The sequence below is a fragment of the Elephas maximus genome, chromosome 24, assembly GCF_024166365.1.
Source record: "Elephas maximus indicus isolate mEleMax1 chromosome 24, mEleMax1 primary haplotype, whole genome shotgun sequence".
Taxonomy (NCBI): Eukaryota; Metazoa; Chordata; class Mammalia; order Proboscidea; family Elephantidae; genus Elephas; species Elephas maximus.
This window is the reverse complement of record NC_064842.1, coordinates 48,282,304-48,300,793: the sequence shown is the minus strand read 5'-3', so window position 1 is coordinate 48,300,793 and position 18,490 is coordinate 48,282,304. Positions and strand designations below refer to the sequence as shown.

General features: G+C 42.4%; 1 pseudogene; it reads right to left on the bottom strand.

Moving 5' to 3' along the window:
• Positions 1-972: 972 nt before the first annotated feature.
• On the bottom strand, positions 973-18,068 carry LOC126066861 (butyrophilin subfamily 1 member A1-like; annotated as a pseudogene).
• Positions 18,069-18,490: the final 422 nt, after the last annotated feature.

Genomic DNA, 18,490 nt, shown 5'->3' with positions numbered 1-18,490 from the left:
ATGGGGCAGTTCTACTCTGTCCTGTAGGGTCGCCATGAGTTTAAATTGACTCAACAACAATGGATAATGGTACGCATCCACATCCTCGCCAGTGTCTGGTATTGTCAGATATATTACTTTTATGTTCAGGAGAAGAAGAATATTCCTAAAAGACAAACAAACAACAAAAACAAAACTGCCTTGCTCTTCTTTCTCCTAAGTTGTGGGAAATATTTGGGGCACAGGAGGTTATGTTTATAGGTATTCCTCCACCAACAGCTTTTCAAAACCTTCCAGTTCTAGAAAGCCTCTCATAGCGATCAAGTGGAGACAGTGCCAGGGCATGAGAAGGTAGTGAAACTGCAGATTTTTATGTCACGGGGACTCTTTCCAGCAGATGGTGAAATTATGCTGCAGGTCTGAATTAGAAACCACTTACTCTCTTTCCCTTCCTCCCTCCCTCCCTCCTTTCCCCTCCTTTCTTCCTCCCTCCCTTCCTCCCTTTATTTCTTCCTGTCTTTCTCTTTTCCATTTCTACCTGAAATACAAAACACTGGACCAGACACACTTCTCTTTTCTGCAGTATGTGACTAAGATAACTCAGCGAGCTTCAGAGAACTGATCTGGTTAGCTAGTGTTTTTTTTTTTTCCTTGAGTATGGGGTAAGAACCTACCAGTTACACTAAACGGGGTGGTAAGCACTGCAGAGAAAAAGAAATTCAGAGCCGTGAGAACTGGAAAGCCTACTTCAATAGCAGCACCCTGGTTGCTTCTTCTTTCAAATTGGAGCCCTATTTTCCATCCCTTTGCAGTAGCCTGGGAGGTGATACAGAACACCAGATGGACATGCAGATGTGTGATTCTGTCCATCAAATCTGAGAAAGGTAGCAACCCCTGTTTAAGTATACAGGAAAATAACAAAGATCAGAACTGGTAAACTTGAAGGCCAAATTCTTTCTCAGACTGGGATTATCATTCAGCATACAGGGCTGCTCACTGGCTGCCCAGCTTCAGGGTGAACCAGCCAGCCTGGGAGGCCCATAAATCCCCCACGTGACGGGTGTGCTCACATGATGGCACTCTCTCTAGTGAAGCTGCCTGTGGGAACATCACATCACGGGACAGTGGTTTTCTAACTCCCCTTAATTCTCTCAGGTCTCTGGAGAAGATAGAAGAGTCAGAGAGGCAGAGAGCAAGCATCCCACACTATTTAAACAGAAATAGAAATAAAGTAGCTTCGAAATACTCTACTTAACATATTTGGTTTCCAGATCAACTTTCCTTTGGGGGAAAAAAAAGTCCTCTGCTTCAAAGAAAGTTTAGAAACCACTAATAGTGTTTTGGGTCCTTAATGAAGGGAAGGATAACAGAGGTGTAGATCCTATGTACCCTTTGTGATAGCAGAGTAGAGAGGCGAGAGATTAGACAGTTCTATTTTTTTTTTTTTTATGTTGCTGAGGGCAGATCCATGTATTTTCAAAACCAAGTGGGAAGTAAGGCTTGCATCTTTTGATAAAAACTATGGAGCCAAGTCCAAGGCTTTTGCCCCAAGGAAGGTGCCTATTTTGTTCAACATTGTATTCTTATGCTTAGCACAGTGCCTGGTACATAAACCAAAAAAACCCTCTTGCCAACAACCTGTCGATTCTGACTCGTAGTGACCCTATCTGCGCCACCAGGACTCCTATGCCTGGTACACAGTGGGTGTTAAAGAATATTTGATAAAAGAAGAAAGAGAAAGAAGGGAGTGAGGCATATCATGTGGGTAGGGCTAAGAATCTGTTTACAAAATGGTTCTGAGACTTTTCCCAGGAATTGTGCGCACACGCACACATGCCCCCAACTTTTACCCCAGAGAGCATAATGAAGAAAAATTCAGAATAGGAGGTATCATTCACCTCATTTACAGAAAAAGTCTAGCAATATATCCATAACACACCTCATTTTAATCAGCATAGTTCCTTTGAACTCTCTAGTGAAAATTGGTTGTGAAATGAACCTATAAGAAATTGAAGGAGCTCACCTGCCGTCTAGGCATCTAAATAAAACAAACTGCATTCAAGAACATATGCCAGAAATGATTGAGTAATTGATCGTCAGCCATTCCATCTGCAGATAGAGAGGTAAAAGCTCCACTCTGGGTCCCTAGCCACCATCTAAAATCACCAGTACACAGGCGGCCATTCACCTTTCTGTTCTCAACAGCAGGAAGGACTGAGTAGGGAAAATGCAGGCATTCTTTCCAAGGATCAAAGAGTGGCTGTCAATCATGAACATCCATTATAAACAAAGGGCATAAGGCGTTGCTCCATTTAGGACCACTCTTGGCCAAAACAAAAAAAATGCATGTGTTTTCAAGAAACCATACTTACTGACCCTGACTTTGAAGGTGATTGTCATGGATTGAATTATGCCCTCCCCAAAATATGTCTATCATTTTGGCTGGACCAGAGATTCCTGGTATTGTGTCATTTTCCGATATGTTGTAAATCCTGCCTGTATGATGTTAATAAGGGAGGATGGGCAGCAGTTGTGTTAGTGTGGCAGGACTCAAGCTACAAGATTGGATTGTGTCTTGAGGCAACCTCTTGAGATATAAAAGAGAGAACTGAGCAGAGAGACAGGGAGAATTCATACCACTAAGAAAACCGTCCCAGGAGCAATGTGCGTCCTTTGGACCTGGGGTCACTGTGCAGAGAAGCTCCTAGAAGGCTGACAGAGAAAGCCTTCCCCTGGAGTTGATGCCCTGAATTTGGACTTGTAGCATACTTTGCTGTGAAGAAATAAATTTCTCTTCGGTAAAGCCATTCACTTCTGATATTTCTGTTATAGCAGCACTAGATGACTAAGACAGAATTTGGTACTGAGAAAGTGAGATGCTGCTCTAACAGATATCTAAAATGTGGAAGCAGTTTTGAAACTGTGAATGGATAGAAGACTCAGAAGGAAGTGATAACTGTTAACACCAGAGAAGGCGCAGATGGTGAGAAATAGTAGCAGAGTACCTGCGGCAGCAGCAGTGAACTGGCAGCAGTAGAACCAGGAGAATAGCACTAGACAGTGCTGGAGCTGACCCACCATGGAGCAAGAGAGCTGAGTGCCTGTGCCCAGGCTCCCTCATGGAGTGGGATGCCTCCAGCCACTTATCGGTGGAGCTACTGAGCTTTGGAACACTTGCCCCAGCAAAGCAGAAGCCAGCGTGAGGCCCAAGGGCCCAGAGGCCAACAAACAGGAAGCTGAGATGCCTCAGTTTCAAAATGTATGGCCATGACCTCAGGGGTTTCAAAGGGTGGAGCCATGGCCTCTGGTGTTTCTAAGGGTAGAGGCACCACTTACATGGACTAGGAGAATTGTGCGCCTAAACCCGAGGGAGCAGATTCGCTGTCCTAGTAGGCCTGAAAGGTGGAGCCGAAGCTCAGGGCCAAGGGGTCTCCACTCGGAATCTGGAGAGTGTGCCCAATACCTAGAGTCTGGAGAGCAGGGCTATTGTGTAAATTGTCTCAGAGGACAGAGGATTATTTTCAAAGCCTTGAGGGCTAATGTAATGTGTTCTGCTGACTTGCTTGGTGCCTGTTATTCCTTCTTTTCCACCAGTTTCTCCCATTTGTAATGGAAATGTCTAGCTTGTGCCTCTTCTGCCATTGTACCCTTGGAAGCAGATAACTTGTATTCTAGACTTCACAGATGAAGAGGAATTTTTGGATTTTGGATTTGAAGTTAAGACTTTTGCTATGATATGATGGGGTAAAAATGTTTTGCATGTTGCAAGGATGTCATTTTTGGGGGGCCAAAGGGTGGAATGTCATGGATTGAATTATGTCCCCCCAAAAATATGTGTATCAATTTGTCTGGGCCAAGATTCCTGTTATTGTGTGATTTTCCTATATATTTTAAATCCTGCCTGTTTGATGTTAATGAGGGAGGATGGGTGGCAGTTGTGTTAGTGAGGCAGGACTCAAGCTACAAGATTGGATTGTGTCTTGAGGCAATTTCTTGAGATATAAAAGAGAAAAACGAGCAGAGAGACAGGGAGACCTCATATCACCAAGAAAGCAGTGCCGGGGAAAAGGGTGTGTCCTTTGGACCTGAGGTCCCTGTGCAGAGAAGCTCCTAGTCTGGGGGAAGATTGATGAGAAGGCTGACTCAGAAAGAAAGCCTTCCCCTGGAGCTGAAGCCATGAATTTAGACTCATGGTGTACTTTACTGCGAAGAAATAAATTTCTCTTTGTTAAAGCCATCTACTTGTGGTATTTCTGTTATAGCAGCGCTAGGTGACTAAGACAGTGGTGTAAACAGCTCGTTTGTTACAGTATCATTTATTGGAATTATATTTTGAATATAAGCAGACTCATGGTGATCCCATGTGTGCAGAGTAGAACTGCACTCTAGAGGGTTTTCAAGACTGTGACCTTTCAGAGGTGAATCACCAGGCCTGTCTCCTGAGTCACTTCTGTGTGAATTTGAACCGCCAAACTTTTGGCTGGAGAAAAGAAGTCTTTATTGCTGTTGTTAGTTGCTATCAAGTCAATTCTAACTCATGGCAGCCCCTTGTATGCAGAGTCGAACTTTTGGAAGCAGATCTCCAGGTGTTTCTTCCAAGGCACTTTCAGGTAGTGGCGAAGTGCTTAGCCAGTTGAACCACCCAGGGATTCCCTGAGTATAAGCAGCTAAATTCAAAACTGGTTTCAATTCACAGAATCAAAGTTTCAAGAAAGCTCGACATAGCAACAACAAACAAGCATGAGAGATTCCTGTATGAGTTGAAAAGTAGACCACCAATCGCCCATGGACCTGGAATCACACCTAAAGCCCGCTGACTTCTCAGGTAAAATGTTATTATTAGCTGTCAGAGAGGTGACCCCCAACTCGTGGCAACCCCATGCGCAATTGAATGAAATGCTGCCTGGTCCTGTACCACCCCCATGATCAGTTGTGGATTGAACCATTGTGGTTCATAGCACCATCATGATCCATAGTGTTTTCATTGGCTGATTTTCAGAAGTAGGTCACCAGACTTTTCCTCCCGGTCTATCTTAATTTGGAAAGCTGTTCAGCATCGTAGCAACATGCAAGCCTCTGCTGACAGAGGGGTGGTGGCTGTGCATAAGGTGATTTGGCTGGTAATAAAACCCACGTCTCCTGGATGGAAGGCAAGAATTCTGCCACTGAACCAACGTTGATTCCTCAGGCAGAATAGCTTCTTGAAAACTTCAGATAGGCCCTCACCAAGAAAGAAATGAGCATACCATTTAGATCGTATATTCAGTAAACTGGTAGGGCAGTAATTTGAAGGGATAGACTACACTCATTGTACTTTCCGATGGGTTCAAATTGGTAAGCAAATTGCATTGGAACCTACCAGTCAGAGCAAAGCACAAATGGTTCTTGAGAGAACAAGTCTTTATTGTTGTTGTTAGCTGCTGTCAAGTCAATTCTGACTCACGGCAACCCCATGTGTGCATAGTGGAACTGCCCCATACTGTTTTCAAGACTGTGAACTTTTGGAAGCAGATCACTAGGCCTGTCTTCTGAGGCACCTCTGGATGGATTCGAACTTTTAAACTTTTGGCTAGTAGTTGAACGTTCAACTGTTTGGGCCATTAAAATATTTTTGAGATTTTAAAATGAACTAAACTATATAAGAAAACTTGGCCAGAATCCAATTGGGAGAAGCCTGTGAGCTAAAAATTTTAAGACGTGTGCTGAGGTTGAAGAGTTGAAAAAAGAAAGGTGTCAGTCTGGATTTGGGCTTCCATGTTCACACTCAACCGACTCATGCCTGGTTGATTATGTCCCCAAATCTTACCTCATTCATGGTTGTAACTGCTAAACCCTGGGCCTTCCACAAAGATTTGAGTCATTTGGATGCAGTAAGAAATTTATGTAAGATTTTACGCTGATAAATCCAACGTGACCTCTTCAAAATTCTGTTAATCCATGGACCGAGTAGTTCAGCCAAAAGTTTTTGCTTCTGTTATTTCCCCTGCCTCCATACACAAGAAATGTGTGGGTACACCCTACATTCACATAAACATGAAGCAGACAGACCTATTCATTCACACATCTCCACACATATTTTTGAGTTCCTACTCTGTGCCAGAAGCCCTGGTGGTACAGTTGTTAAGAGCTTGACTGCTAACCAAAAGCTCAGCAGTTCGAATCCACCAGCCACTCCTTGCAAAGCCTATGAGGCTGTTCTACTCTGTCCTATAGGATCACTATGGGTTGAAATTGACTCAGTGGCAATGAATTTGCTTTTTAAGTCTGTGCCAGGCACTTTTCTAAGTCCCAGGAAAGCACCAATGAACGAAGCAAAGTCCCAGGCTCCATGGAGTCTCCCTGCTAGTTTTAATCAACAATTCACTAATAGAGGTGAGAGAGAAGCAGAAAGTTTCTTGAGGGACCTGAGATGGTGTTTCAAAAGACCCTCATCTGCCAAAAAATCGCCCAGAAGATTAGAGAGTCTCTCTGCATTGTGTTCTTCTCAACCACTCAATCCTAGTCGTCCAATTGTGGGCACAAATCAAATAGGCCCCCCAGTTCAGTTATAACAAGAGTTAATAGGAGGGGGGCATTATTTATCTGACCCCAAATCTCCATCCTCAAAAAGGTAAGTAGAGATGCATTAATGATAATAAAATACTAACATCAACTGTAGTGATAAAATTGCCCCGAGTCCCCCATTTTTGGATTAGTAGAATTGCCGTGGAGGAAGGATTTTAGCTATACACGTTGCAAGTAAGCAAGTCATTATCCAGGGAGAGTTTCTGATTAGAAGCAGAATAAGTGTCTTAAAGAACACCAGCGCTTACTGGTGGCCAGGTCGATGAGAAGCCTGAATCAGGGAAGCAACAGTCAGACAAGTAGGAGGTAAACCACCAAGGGGCTGTGTTTCAGAAGCCAGAGGGAAAAGTTTCCTGCCAGAATTGGTTGTTAACCATGAAAGTGAACTAGAGAGGTCTCGTAAACTATAACTTAGACAATGTTCTTTAGACTTGGGCCCACAGAAGTTCATTGCTAACACTGGAAAGAACACTTTCAGCCAATAGGTGGAGGGGAGGCCTGGATGCCGTGGATGGAGGAGGAAACAGGTGATGAGGCAGCAAAGGCAGAGAAGGTATTCACTGAAGTACAATTGCATTCACCTCCTACCTGGCTTCCTTGCCTCTGCCCCATCATGCATACTACTTACTCCTAGAATACAGACTCTCAGGCTCAAAATCCTTTGATAGTGCCATATCACCTGCACGATAAAGGTCAAACATCTTCACAGACACAGTTCTCACCCCACCCTATCTGAAACCCTAAGTTATAGTTATATGTATAACAGCTGGTCTTTGGATTATTCCCTAACAGCCGTTGCCCCTTAAGGGAGTGTGCCATTCTTATTTGATATTAAGTGTCACCCAACCTCCACCCCTTATGATATGGCATATGACAGACACTCAACTCATGTGGATGAATGAATGAAAAAATAAGTGAAAGTTGGAAAGAATGAATGAATGAAACCAACTCTGACTGACTTTGTAACAATGGATTTCTGAGTCCCATCATGGAATCTAAAGATAACTGATAATTCTCTCGGAAATGTCTCAGCAAGTTGAAAGAAAGATTCTCTATATAAATCCAACATTCTGTTGTTGCTTAGTCATTGTTCAAGTATTTCATTTTAGTAGTTTGAGTTACCTTAATGTTTCCTCATTATAACTAGACAAGTTCAATTGACATGAAGATCTCTGATTGGAAAGGATTCTCTCGGTGATATGACACGTGTGTCTGGAAGTACTACCATTTAGCATGACACTAAGACACAACACATGCCCTGTTCTGTCAAGTCTCTGACTAGCACATGTGGAATCTTGGGAATCACCAGGAAGATAATTGACTTTGCTTTGTTATCCCTCTGTTGGCACATTTATTTCAGCTTTTCTGGCAAAGCTGGAGACTTGCTCTACTAATCCGCTATGACATTGTTTTCTAATTAAGTGTCTTGACACAGCAGGCATTCCAGTCTTAAATATTTCATTTTTTTCTTAATGTGCCAGCAAGTCATCTGACTTTTAGCTGCTTGATGTTTCAGAAATGTTACCTGCAGTGTCAAGTGAGATAACGCCCATAAAGCACCTCACACAGTGCGTGGCACCTGGGAGGTCCTTCATAAATGTTCAGTACGTCCCTCTGTATCGTCTCTTTGCCTTTTACATCTTGGAGCTTTAGTTAACCTTGGAGATAAGATATTGCCTTCCTAAGGTTTCAATCTTTCTCCATCTCAGAACAGAGTCCAGTGATTCTATAAACAAACACTATGTGAATTCTGCAAATAACAATGGCCAAAAGGCATTGAGAGTTGTTTTCTGGGTGCCAGGTGTTTCAACCTCTCATTTCCTTTCGTTTTCACAGCAACCCGTAACCCCATGAGTTAGAAATTTTTATTCCCTCTCCTTTTTAGAGGAAGAAATATTAACTGATGAGTCAAGTAGCTTGCCCAAGGTTACAGAGTGGGTAAGTAGAAAAGGTGCACAAGAATCCAGGTCTGCCTCTCTCCAAAAATCATCCCTACCACTACACATACTAAAAAAAAAAAAAAAAAAAAATGAAAAAAAGGCTCTGAGTGACCAGCAACTGTACCAGGTACTATGCAGGACATAAAGATGGATAAGCCACGGCCCTGCCCTAAAGGCATTCTTCTGGGCCAAACAGAAATATGAGTGGCCCCAGGTGTTAAATACCATCATTCCCTGACCTGGAGAGATTCCACTACTAGTCACAAAGCCTGGCCCTGCCTCCCTGGCCCTTCCTTGGACTCCCCAGCTGGAATGTGGAGGAAGAATTTCCTGCACCAAATACAAAGCCCAACCCCCTCCCTGCAAACCCTAGCTCTCCAACTCCATCCCCAATTTCAGCCCGGAGGGGAAAGAACAGCAGGTGCTCGGCGTTCTGGGAGCCCATTGTCTAATTTTGCTTGGACTTGGCCTGCTTCCCTTTTTGTCCTGGGCATGTGGGCAGAGTACAAGCTAATTGGCAGGGCTGTTTCAAATACTAAAGAACACTGGTGCTGCCTGCTCACCAGCGGGAGGGCCATGTTCCCAGCTTGTGCTCTGAGATTTTCTGGGGCCTGGGCGAGGCCACCTGCCTGATGAAGGGTAAATACGGGAAATCAGGGCCTGACAGCCTGGCAGAGAGACTCCTCTAGGGAAGGAACTCAGCTGAAATCCAGCTGCCTGAGATGCCTGATCAGCAAGGAGGAGACCCCACCTGGGAGCAGGGAAGAGCCCCTGAAGGGACAGAGGAGAGCTTGTTCTCTAGCTACCTGCTGGGCCCTTCCAGAGCTTAGCAGAAGGAGGCCAGTCCCATTTCTGTTCAGCCCAGGTTGCTGGGAGACAACAGAGAGGAGGGGGCGCTAGCTTCCCCCACCCCCCGCAAGGGCCCTCCCCTCAAGAAAACAAAAATGAGGATTGGGGCTGCTGACTGTTGGGGGCGCTGTGCTTCAGATATAGGCAAAGCCCCTTGACCTGGACGATGAAACAAACTCCGCACAGTTTGGAGAAGCAGTTTTGCATAGAGGGAGTGTGGACTTCGGAGCCAGATGTATCTGAGTTCAGCCTCAGCTCTGCCCCTGACTGCGTGGCTCTGACTGTAGCTACCCTTTACCGAGCATTGTGCTAAGGTCTTTTTATTACGATGGCATTTATTGCTCCCAACAGCCCTTTCAGGAAAATTATCTTTTTTTTTTTTTTAATTGCGGTAAAATATATATAACATAAAATTTGCCCTTTTAACCATTTTAAGGGTACAATTTAGTGACATTAATTTTACACTCACTATACTGTGCAACCATCACCACTATTTTCAAAACTTTTTCATCGCCCCAAACACACTCTGTACCTGTTAATAACTCTTCATTCTCCCCTTTCCCTAGCCCCGGTACCCTTTAATCTCCTTTCTGTCTCCATGCATTTCCGTATTCTAGATGTTTCACGTAAGTGAGATCATAGACTATTTGCTGTTCTGGGTCAGGCTAATGTCATAAACCATGTTTTCAAGCTTCATCCATGTGGTAGCAGGTATCAGGGCTTCATTTACCTTTATGGCTAAGCAATAGTCCATTGTACGTATGTACCACATTTTATTTATCCATTCTTCTGTTGATGGACACTTGGGTTGTTTCTACCTTTTGGTTGTTATGAATAGTCCTGCAATGAACACTGGTGTACAGGTATCTGAGTCCCTGATTGCAATTCTTTTAGGTATATGGTACCCAGGAGTGCAATTGCTGGATCATATGATACTTCTATGTTAAACAAGGAAAATTAGCTTTTAATTCTTATTTTATAAATAAGAAAAGAGCCCACGGAGACATATCTAGACAGTGGCAGCACCCAACCCAAAACTTAATTCTGCCTTCCAAAAGCCCATGCCCTTGACCATTGTTGTTGTGTGCCGTGGAGTCGATTCTGACTCACAGCGACCATATAGGATGGAGTAGAACTACCCCATAGGGTTTCCAAGGAGAAGCTGGTGGATTTGAACTGCCAACCTTTTGGTTGGCAGCCAAAGACTTAACCACTGCACTGCCAGGGGTATTAAAAAAAAAAAAGAAAAAGAAAAAAACCAAACCTGTTGCTGTTGAGTCGATTCCGACTCATAGTGACCCTATAGGACAGAGTAGAACTGCCCCATCGAGTTTCCAAGGAGAGCCTGGTAGATTTGAACTGCCGGTGGATTTGAACTGCCGGCGTTTTTGGTTAGCAGCTGTAGCAGTTAACAACTACGCCACCAGGGTTTCCCCAGGGGTATTAGGCCTCCCATAATAAAGAAGCTTTGTGTGGGGACAAGACATAGAAGACAGCTCTTGTCCTCATAGAGAATGAGTTTCTTAATTTGGCATCTCTAAAATGGGAATAATAATACTCACCTTGCAGGGGTTTGTAATGATTAGTGATAACACAAATAGGCACATGGAAGAGGTCATGTAGGCTAAGGTCTGAGGAGAGTCCCCAGCCCCTTTCTGGGCACTTAGAGGGAGGCTGGGCGCTCTCAGACGCCTCTACAGATGGAAAAGTCAATGCTTATTGCTCTTATTTGTTTGAAATTAAATCTCTTGGAAACATTACATTAAATCAAAACCTAACAATTGATGAGCCTGAATAGAGAGGCCATGAGTTTTATTTTTATATTTTCTAAACAAAAATAACAAGTATTATAAGTTCTTATTATAATTGTAATACTTGTGGATGTGTTAATTATGGAAAGTTTAGAAACTGTAAAAAAGAAAATGAAAAAAACCTTTACTTTCTACTGTTCAGAGACAACTATGGTTAACTGTTTTTTTTTTTTACTTCCAGTATTTCATTAATATATTAGCTTTTTTACAGGATTTTATAGAATTGTATATTGTGCATATATACTATATTCCACTTTTTAAATACAATAATATTTATCATAAACATTTTACCATGACATCAAATAATCTGAAAACCCATGAGATTTAATTTTTGCTTTCCAATTTTCTTTGCAAAGTGGTTCATTCCTTTTGTGGAGTCCCTGAGTGGTACAAACAATTAAAGTGCTTGGCTGCTAACTGAAAGCGTGGTTCAAGTCCACCCAGAAGGACTCAAAAGAAAGGCCTGGTGATCTGCTTCTGAAAAATCAGCTACTGAAAATTCGACGGAGCACAGTTCTGCTCTGACACACATGAGGTTGTCATGAGTCGGAATTGACCTAATGGCAACCAATTTGTTTTTCACCCCTTGTGTAATGAAAAAAAATGTATACTTTAAAGAACTCAAAATATATATTTGGACACCACTTTGCCCAATGGGGAAACCCTGGTGGCGTAGTGCTTAAGTGCTACAGCTGCTAACCAAAGGGTCAGCAGTTCATATCCAACAGGTGCTTCTTGGAAACTCTGTGGAGCAGTTCTACTCTGTCCTATAGGGTCGCTGTGAGTTGGATTTGACTCGGTGGCACTGGGCTTTTTTGGTTTTGCCCAATGGATGCACTGACCTATGTTTTGGGTGTAGCTCAGGTCAGATGGAGGGTGATAATCCCTCAGTAGTAGCCAGGACACTGAAATGGAGATAAGGATAATTGTTTTTGTAAGGATTAAATGAGATCAGGTATGCCATGTCCCTAGGGGAGCACAGGCCATGGTGAGTGCTGAAGTGATGTAATTGTGTCAACCAATGACAATGCAAGGAAACAAGATGGGTTTTGACTGGGGGTGACCTGGAGAACAGGAAGACAGCCCTGTCAGTGGTGTGCTAGAGCTAGCTAATAAGACTTCTTGAAAGCCAATTGTTTAATACTCAGGAACTTTGTAATCTGGTAGTTGAAGGCTGTTAAACCTTTGGTAGCATGTAATCAGTCATAGTGGGAATATTTACACCAAAGAAATTGAAACTTTACAAATGCTGCAAACCAGGGCTATTTGATTTTTAATTTTATAAAACTTTACAGAGATCTGGTTTACCAGCACACTACTCGTAGGACAACCCAAAGACAGACAGGTCTGCTGCTTCTCACAGTGGTGGAGCCCTGCAGGAAATTCCTCCAAGGTTTGTGTGATGTTGTAGATTGTATTAAGATGGTGTGTGATAAACAGGAGCTGATGTCTTGGTCTGATTGCTCCTGCTTTAACTGGAAGGTGGCAGAGTGAAGCATAGCATTGGGAAACCTGAAAGGGCAAGAAAGGGAGTTTTTGTTTATACCCCTAAAACAGAAATAATTGGAGTAGGGAATTTGAGACTGCAAGAGACAAAGATACTTGTCACTTGGCATGACAAGGACCTATTAGAGTAAGTGAACAGGAAATTCAGCGGAAGAGAGGCACTCTGGCCCAAGAGAAGGCTATGGGAAGGACTTGAAGAATGCAAGGATGCAAAAGTCTCTCAACATAGAGCAAGGAGTCAGCTAGCAGGGGTCATTATCATAGCATCCATGTGCTAGAAAGGTTTGCAGAGTACTGGTCTACCTTCTTCATTTGCTAGATAAGATAGATATTTCATCTCTAATGTGTTGATAATTAAAAACATTTCTTTCTATTCTTTGCTGTTACAAATTCGTCAGTGATTTCATCACAATTAAGCTGCTTAACAATATCTACTTTCATACATAATAAGGATAATGAATTGAGTCTTTCTTGAATCGTTGTATGCTGAGAATTTTCGAGTCTCTTCAGGGACGAAAATGAGTGTTCTGTTGTGTACTTTTGTGATCGTTAAAGTTAGTAGGCATAAAGCAATTTCAGTGTTGGGAAATATACATTGTATTTTATCTTCTATTATGGAATCACACATGCCTACATGTGTAAAATTTGTCTTTCCTGAATTGGTAAATTTCGTTCTCACTTAAGAATGAAATTGTCACGCTTCTCTGTAAAGGTCTGTATTTAAGCCATCAGGGTGAGCCTGCACTAATTTCTTGGATGCCTTCATGCATTCTTCATCAGGTATAACCACATTGTTTAAGAAGGAAATTTTATCTGAAAGAACTTCTTACATTTTCACCCTTCTTTTCATATAAGATTCAAGTGTGTCGATGATAGTGTAGTATGTGGTTATGTGAAATTGATCTCTGGCCCTGAATACTTCTGAATCATTTCCGTTGTTTACTTGTTTCTTTCTAATGGCTCTGTGACGGTGAACGGCTTGATAATCAGGATTCGTTTCGTTGTGTTTTCAAAATCTTCTCTTAAATTATGTAAATACCTTGTTAATGACTGGCAGAGACCAGTGCACGTCTTTAAATTTACTTCTGAATCTTGGAGAGCTTGACTCATTCAATGAAAATGCTGCAATATATTATTCCACGTCAACAAAAACCAACCCCAGTGCCGTCGAGTCGATTCCGACTCATAGCGACCCTATAGGACAGAGTAGAACTGCCCCATAGCGTTTCCAAGGAGCACCTGGCAGAATCGAACTGCCCACCCTTTGGTCAGCAGCCGTAGCACTTAACCACTACGCCATCAGGGTTTCCAACATAGCCAACATAAGTACATATTTTAGCGTTTGTATTCTGTTATCAATGTTTTCAGCTCCTCTTTTGGTATCTCCTTTTTTAATTTTTAGGTAATTTTTATTGTTTTTTATTCAAGTAATACATATTCATTGTAGAAACATTAGAAAATATTGATATGTAAAAAGAATAAAATAAAAGGCATACATAATCCCACTGCCAAAAACAACTGCAGTTAATATTTTTGTGTATATCTTTACAGCAGAGGGCAAATATCTTTTGGTATCATTAAATACTCCACAGCATAAATTGGGCACCTGCATGGCATTTCATTGTATGGAAGGGTGAGAACATTTTAAATACAAAAATATACAAGCACACATTGTATTAGTTGTCAGAGTGATGACACCATCACATGTTATTTAGCATCTGGAAAACTCCACTTTCATGAGAGAATGCCTTTTTCCAAAAGAGGCAAATAATATCTTAGTGTCATTATGAAGGGAGTCTCTGGGTGGTGCAAATCGTGAAGCACTTGACTACTAGCTGAAAGGTTGGTGGTTTGAACCCACCCAGAGGTTTTTTGGAAGGCAGACCTGGAGATCTGCTTCTGAAAACCCTATGGAGCAGTTCTATTCTGCACACATGAGGTTGCCATGAATCAGAATTGACTGCATGGCAACTAACAACATTTGATTGATTTTATGTTGAACCATTCTTATATTCTGCATTCTTGAGATAAATTCTACTAAGTTATGGTGTATGATCCTTTTAACATGCTGTTGGATTTGGTTCAATACTATTTTGTTGAGGATTTTTGCATCTGTGTTCATAAGGGACATTGGTCTGTAGTTTTCTTGCGGTATGTTTTCTGGCTTTGGCATCTGAGCAATGCCAGCCTCATAGAATGAGTTAGAAAGTGTTCCCCTCTCTTCTATTTTCTGGAAGAGTTTGAGAGGGATTAATGTTAATTCTTTAAATGTTTAATAGAATTCACTAGTGAAGCCATCTGGTCCTGCACTTTCTTTGTTGGGAGGTTTTTGATTACATTTAATCTCAGTTGTTATAGATCTGTTGAGATTTTCTGGACAGTTTGTGTGGTTCTAGGAATTTTTCCATTTCATCTATGCTATTTTTTTTTAATTTTATTTATAATAGTTTGTTGGCATACGGTTGTTAGTATTAATCTCTTACAATCTTTTTTATTTTTGTAAGGTCGGTAGTAACGACCTCACTTTCATTTCTGGTTTTAATTATTTGCATCTTTTCTTTTTGTCAGTCTAGCTAAGGATTTATCAATTTTGCTGATCTTTTCAAAGAACTGAATTTGGGTTTCCTTGATTCTATTGTTTTTCTATTCTTTATTTCATTTAGCTCCACTACGATATTTCTTATTTTCTCCCTTTTGGTTTCTTTGGGCTTTACTTGCTCTTCCTTTTTTAGTTCCTCACAGAAATAAAATTATTGATCTGATATCTTTCTTCTTTTTTAATGTAGGCATTTACAGCTATAAATTTCCCTCTGAGCATTGTTTTTGCTGTACCCCTAAGTTTTGGCATGCTGTGGTCTCCTTTTCCTTCATCTCTTAAGTATTTTCTGATTTTCCTTGTGATTTCTCTTCGGCCCAAGTGTTGTTTAGTAGCACGCTGTTTAATTTCCAAATATTTGTGAAATTTTCACTTTTCCTTCAGAAATTGAATTCTAGTTTTATTCCACTGTGGGTTGGTTCAGACAACTAAAAAAACACATGCAAGTTTATTTTCAGAGCACTAATAAAAACATAAATAATAGTAATATTAATTTTAACAGTTAACCAATATGTTTATTCCTAATAAATAAGGCACTTGATAGTAAATGTAAGAATCTACCCTAATGTACGTGAATGTAGTTTGATAGAAGGAATATAAGAAAAATAGGAGTATTGAGATTTTCTTCTGTGAAAGAAAAATAGGGATTTGTTAAACTATAAAATAAGGCAGTGATACGCTAACCTATGGGGGGAAAAAGCCTTAAATTGTATTGTTTGCCAGTTTCTGTGGTGTAAATACACCCATTATGGTTTATTTGAGCACATTAAATTCCTGAAAATATTACAGTCAGTCTGGTAAACTGGTACAACATATCACAGGAACAAATAGAAAGGCCCTGGGCATAAGTAGGGCTGCCATGCATGGGTGGAATAAACAATTTGTGCCAGTGGTATCCCAGAAGAAAGGGTTGGTGATCTGCTTCTGTAAAGATTACAGCCAGGAGAACCCCACAGAGCAGTTCTACCTTGTAACACATGGGGTCCACTTGACAGCAGCAACAAGTATGTGTGTGCATGGACATCAGTAATGACTGTGACTCCTCAGGCCAGTTAACAGTTAGGCAGATGATTAGGGGCTTTTTACAATAGGACCATAGGCAGAAGGAGGGCTGTAGGGGGCTAGAGAAAGAGACTGTGAGGGAAGTATAGATATGGATCCATCAGACATGTTATAGAAGGAAATGTCTCCTGATTCATAGTTCAGGAAAATTCCAATCCAACAGGGGGGGAGTCTTGCCAATGGGAGAGTGGCTCAAGTGTCATTGAGAGCCCAGTACTCATTTCCATACAATTCCATACCCCAGAACCCATTCTGAGGAGTCATGGATTTGAATCCTTTCTTTATCACATTCTCCCTAAACACTCCAATCACCCAGTTAGTCCTGTCTCCCACCTCCACCTCCCAGTAATGTCTCTCCAAGGTGAAGTCCTTACAGGCCAACATGCAGGGCCAGGAGTCAAATCTCCCTGGTTTTTCAGGCAATTTCTGCCTTGAATCTTCCAGACGGACAGATTTTAAAACCTCACACAGAAACAGGTGGGGGTGGGCTGTGTCTGCATCCTGAGTTACATCAATGGGGAAGAGAAAGAGAGAGAGTCAGTCAGAGGGTCAGTGAATACTAGAGGTCACAGGACCTATTCTTCTTTCTCGAAAGAAATATAGCACTATTCTAGGAGTTGACAGGTCTCCTCAGGAGGAGAGTTGTTGGGCCTGCTCAGTTCTCTCCATTGCCCCCAGGTTCTCTCCCTCATCAGCACCCACAGGGTGAAGTAAGAGCTGGCTGTCTTGAGGGTTGCAGTGCCTAAAAGAACCCTCTCAGAGGGAGCCTGGGGAAGGAAATGTGGCACACATCACTTCCTGGCCATCTTCTAAGGGCCCTTTACATGCCTCAAGGAAATATTGAGGCTACTTTCCATGACTTCTGTTTCTCCATCGTCATCACTCAAATGGATTTGAATCCTTTTCATCTCCACTTATCCTAGGTCTTTGCATTCTTGGAAGGTAAGGTCTCAGAACCCAGAGAAGTGCCAAGTCACTGACCTGCATGAAATTGGTCCATTTTCCATTCTGGTATGGAAATCTCTACTTCCTTCTTTTGGCCAAGATGGTGGTTCTGGATGCAGCAGGACGTACTCCCCAGGGAATTGTCTCTGCTAATCAATGAAGCTGCCATAGGGAACAGGCCTTCCTCATTAGGATTACTGGACTCTGACATGGGTGGAAATTTCTCTCCATTGGGAGATCTCCACAGCATCTGGGGCTCTGGGTGCCATCCCACTGAGGAGTACTGCAGCCAGATCTCACCACTCTCTTGAACTTCCATATAGATGTGAGGATCAGAGCTTAGAGCAGCCACTTTCAGATGCATGAAGGCTTCTTCGTAGACTTGTTTACACGCTCCATACACGCTCTCATCAGAGGTCCTGACCCAGTGGATCCTCACAGCCACATGTCACGTGGAAATATGGTCCTTCACCAGTGTGGCTCTCCCTCGGCACTCCCCCATCTGCTCTCCTTTCTGCTCGGCACTGTCCACGTTCAGAATGTTTTCAGGAACCACCACAGCTCCATGTGCTCCGGGCTATCCTTTGGGAAGAGCTAACAAGGTAGGTCAGAGTCTTCACCCACCAGAGCCAGGATGGACTCCTAGTGTCCAATATGTCAAAGTGAGCTGAATTCAGTTTAGGCAGCTGGAGGAGAATGGGGGTGAGCAGACAACTGGAGGCGGGAGTTTGGGAAAACTGCCATCACTGATCTTTCTGGAGCAGCAAAATACTGGAGTGAGTCCATCAAGAGCTTCAACAGTCTCATAGGCTAGAAGTCCAAATGCACGACATCAGCTCCAAGGGAAGGCTTTCTCCCTCTGTTGGCTCTGGAGGAAGGTCCTTCTGATCAGTCTTCCCCTGGACTTGGAGTGTTTCTACACAGGGATCCCCAGTCCAAAAGACACGATATACTCCTGGTGCTTCTTTCTTGGTAGTATGAGGTCTCCCGGTATCTCCTTTTTGTGTCCGGTTTTCAGACATCTAAGGCATCTAAAATCTGAATGTATAATTCAAGGGTTGCACTCATTGCTACAGCAGGTACTTCCCAACATGTATCAGAAAGACATCTTAATACTCAATCATTGCCTAAATATGTTTTAAGAACAGCCCATCAGTGAGTTGTTGTTAGGTGCCGTAGTGTCAGTTCCAACTCATAGCAGGCTTAGGTACAACAGAAGCACTGTCCTGTCCTGCGCC